Genomic DNA, 4,550 nt, shown 5'->3' on the forward strand with positions numbered 1-4,550 from the left:
TATCAACTTCTTTCATCACCTATTCATCCTCCTCACTCCATCAGCATCTCACTTCTTGCCTGCCACCTCCTTGTACACAAATTTCTCTCCTGCAGACTTCAGACCCACAACTTCTTTCCCTACACACATGACTATGTCCAAACCATAACTACATCTCCTTCACGTGGAAGAATTGAAGAAGGTGGCATAATGATAAGACCTTTGACTCACATTTGGGAGGACACCAATGCAAATCACTGTCCATCCATCATTATTTAGGTTTTCCCAAACCATTAAGGCACATTCTCAGATGATTCCTTTTAATAGAACATGACCAATTTGCCTCCCTATTGTTCACAAATCTGATATTGAGCTCTGTGTATAATGACTTCCCTTGAAGGGGAAGACATACTAATAAATCTACAGCACAGCCATGGGCACCTACATTGCATCCTCATATGCTACCTTGTTTATTGGCCATTTAGAGGTAACTTTCCTAGTTACCCAATATCCTAAGCCCCTTGTCTGGTTCTAGTTCATTCATGATCTGGATCCAGGGCCAAGATATCATACATTCATTTCACAATAGCCTTAATGCCATTCGTCCTATCAGCTACAACTCTTCATCTCCACATGACAGCTTCCTGAACATTCACTTGTACCTCTCTGATGACTCTACACAATTTCCATCCATGTAAAGCCTAGCAGCCACCAACACTCAAGTAGCTGCCACTTCTACACTAAAATGTCTCTCCCATACACTCCTACCCAAACTAGAAGGCACATATTCAGTCATGAGCAATTCCTTGCTTATTATGCTGATGGTCTTACTGAGACCTTCACAGCCAGGCACTACTGTCAAATCTAGTCCACAAATATATCTCCCATTCCATATCCACAAATGCTCTTAATTCTCCAATTACCCCAACAAGCCAACTGCAAAGAAGCATCCCTATTCCCTTTGTTTAATCCAATATCACCATACAACGAAACAACTTAACAACATATCTTACTCTATTAGAGACAGAGCCACTTGTGAAAACAGTCATGTTATAGGCCTATATCTAGTATGATATAACTTCTCCATAGCCTTTAATCAGGACATAGGTGTCTACTTGAATGACTGGCCACCACCAAAGTGTGGCCAAGAGTGGAGTCGACTACACAGTGATGTCAATTGCCTCGCCTTGTTGAATACACTGGTTCCCATCAGATCACAAAAGTTAAACAACACTGGGAATGAATCGTACTTGAAAGGGTAAATGTCCAGATATGTCACATGTCGTTATCTTTCTGGCAAAGTGGAGGAGGGGTGGTGGCATAAAGTACCTGATCTCCAGACTGTCCTGAGTTAAATTCCAAACCTCGCCACAGTGTCTCATGAAACTGTTAATGGCGATCCATCATCGGAAGGGGTATTAAGCTCAGTAACCACCTTGGTGATATTTGGGAGGAGTAGGTTACTTGCCAGCACCAGGTTTCACCTATCCCTTCTCTCATCACCATGCAATGCAAACATGACAACATACTACACACATAACCATTACAGTAATCTATACATATCAGATACCCATAACACTCAAATCTCATACTTCATGAAGAGGCCAGTTAGTGTGTAGGGTAGCAATAAAATTTTACATTTTTTTGCTACCTAGTGGTATTGAATGCCGCTGAGTGCAACATAAATCAATTTAAATGGTGGTGTCTTATACCATGCCAAGTGGGGAATTACTAGTTTCTATGAATTGCATATACGAGAATAGTTCTTTCCAACATATCCTTCAATCCGATAATCCTCCTTGCCTCGATCTTCATTACCTGCCTCCACCCACGTCCCTGTGCCTTTCATCATCCCCCACCTCACTTCATTCTAGTTCAGTTCATCTATCCACTAATCTAAACCCACATTGTACTCTCCACAGCCTCCCTATTCAACAGTTCTACCTCTTCCCCTCACCCCCACCTTCTTCCTGTCTGTACCACACACAACTTCCCCACCAGTGCCAGGATGGACTCAACTGGTGCTACGTTTACACTACCCTTATTTCCTTCTCCTCCCATCCTGTCACACTCACTTTCCTCAACAGTCGCTTCCCTTCCTGCCTCCCATCCTCCTTGACCCCCGCATCCATTACACAGGGTACAACCCTTCACGACAGTCAGGCTGTAGTGCTGAGACAATTTAGCTCTGTGTTTGTGTGTGTGTTTCTCAAGTGCCACAAGAGGTGAGGCTGCCGGGTCACATGGTCTCAGTCCATAGCAGTTTGGTTCTAGGCAAGTGGATGTGGGCCAATCTTGTATTGATGATTACGTCCTGCACATTCAAATGTACACTCTATACCAGCAGGTCTTCATTACATCATTTGTGCTTCACACAATTCATCAGTGAAGATAACTGAGGCAACAAGCAAAGCAGTCTGATGATTGATGAATACAAGAATGAATATTTGCCTTAAAAGTAGGGACAGCAACTTGATGAGGCTATGAATACATCATGTGCAGCATCCACAATACAGGCTAGGGCAAGTAGTTTTATGGAGTGGAATATGTTCACATGGCATGGGTATGGACCACTGCTGTTCATACAGAAATACATAACTAGTGTCTAGTATATAATCCCCCATGTATAATAGTTATTCAAGAGTTTTTTGTGGAGTGGGGGTGCGACAATGTGTGCAAAAAATGGTATTCCATTTGAGTCCACAGACATAGCACAGCACTGCACTGAACAGATACTTGAATGTTGCGCACGGGCAGATGAATTTAGTGGAACTAAACTTCTAATTGTTGTTTTTTTATAGGTCCCCTAACTCTGACTTCAGAGCATTTCTGCTCAAACTAGAGAGGGTTCTAGGTTCACTTTATAGCAAGTACCAAAAATTAGTTATATGTGGTGACTTCAGTATTGATTCTATATGTGAGTCTGCAAGAAAAAGGATGTTGGAAGATTTCCTAAATTCATATGACCTGATGAAAACTGTTTTTTTCACAGCCAGGGTGCAGAGGAACAGTAGCACAACCATAGATAATATTTTTATTCATTCTTGATTACTAGACAGGCATTCTGTTAGTAAAAGTGTGAATAGCCTTTCAGACCACAATGCACAAATTTGAACACTAAATTGTTTTAGTAATCAAAAAGTGTTATATACAACTATAAACTTTGTAGAAAACTAATCCAATGGCAAAAGAGAGTTTTTTAAACCTCATTAAGGAACATAACTTAATCATAGTCAACACTTGGTTTAAGAATCATGAAAGAAGGTTGTATACATGGAAGAACCCTGGAGATACTAAAAGGTATCAGATAGATTATATAATGGTAAGACAGAGATTTAGGAACCAGGTCGTAAACTGTAAGACATTTCCAGGGGCAGATGTGGACTCTGACCACAATATATTGGTTATGAACTGTAGATTAAAACTGAAGAAACTGCAAAAAGGTGGGAATTTAAGGAGATGGGACTTGGATAAACTAAAAGAACCAGAGGTTGTAAAGAGTTTCAGGGAGAGCATAAGGTAACAATTGACAGGAATGGGGGAAAGAAATACAGTAGAAGAAGAATGGGTAGCTCTGAGGGATGAAGTAGTGAAGGCAGCAGACGATCAAGTAGGTAAAAAGACAAGGGCTAATAGAAATCCGTGGGTAACAGAAGAAATATTGAATTTAATTGATGAAAGGAGAAAATATAAAAATGCAGTAAATGAAACAGGCAAAAAGGAATACAAACGTCTCAAAAACGAAATCGACAGGAAGTGCAAAATGGCTAAGCAGGGATGGCTAGAGGACAAATGTAAGGATGTAGAGGCTTATCTCACTAGGGGTAAGATAGATACTGCCTACAGAAAAATTAAAGAGACCTTTAGAGAAAGGAGAACCACTTATATGAATATCAAGAGCTTTGGTGGAAACCGAGTTTTAAGCAAAGAAGGGAAAGCAGAAAGGTGGAAGGAGTATATAGAGGGTCTATACAAGGGTGATGTACTTGAGGACTATATTATGGAAATGGAAGAGGATGTAGATGAAGATGAAATGGGAGATATGATACTGCGTGAAGATTTTGACAGAGCACTGAAAGACCTGAGTCGAAACAAGGCCCCCGGAGTAGACAACATTCCATTACAACTACTGACAGCCTTGGGAGAGCGAGTCCTGACAAAAATTTACCATCTGGTGAGCAAAATGTATGAGACAGGTGAAATACCATCAGACTTAAAGAAGAATATAATAATTACAATCCCAAAGGAAGCAGGTGTTGACAGATGTGAAAATTACCGAACTATCAGTTTAATAAGTGACAGCTGCAAAATACTAACATGAATTATTTACAGACGAATGGAAAAACTGATAGAAGCCGACCTCGGGGAAGATCAGTTTGGATTCTGTAGAAATGTTGGAACACATGAGTCAATACTGACCTTACGACTTATCTTAGAAGAAAGATTAAGGAAAGGCAAACCTATGTTTCTAGCATTAGTAGACTTAGAGAAAGCTTTTGACAATGTTGATTGGAATACTTTCTTTCAAATTCTGAAGGTGGCAGGGGTACAATACTGGGAGTGAAAGGCTA

Source organism: Schistocerca gregaria, chromosome X, assembly GCF_023897955.1.
Source record: "Schistocerca gregaria isolate iqSchGreg1 chromosome X, iqSchGreg1.2, whole genome shotgun sequence".
NCBI classification, from domain to species: Eukaryota; Metazoa; Arthropoda; class Insecta; order Orthoptera; family Acrididae; genus Schistocerca; species Schistocerca gregaria.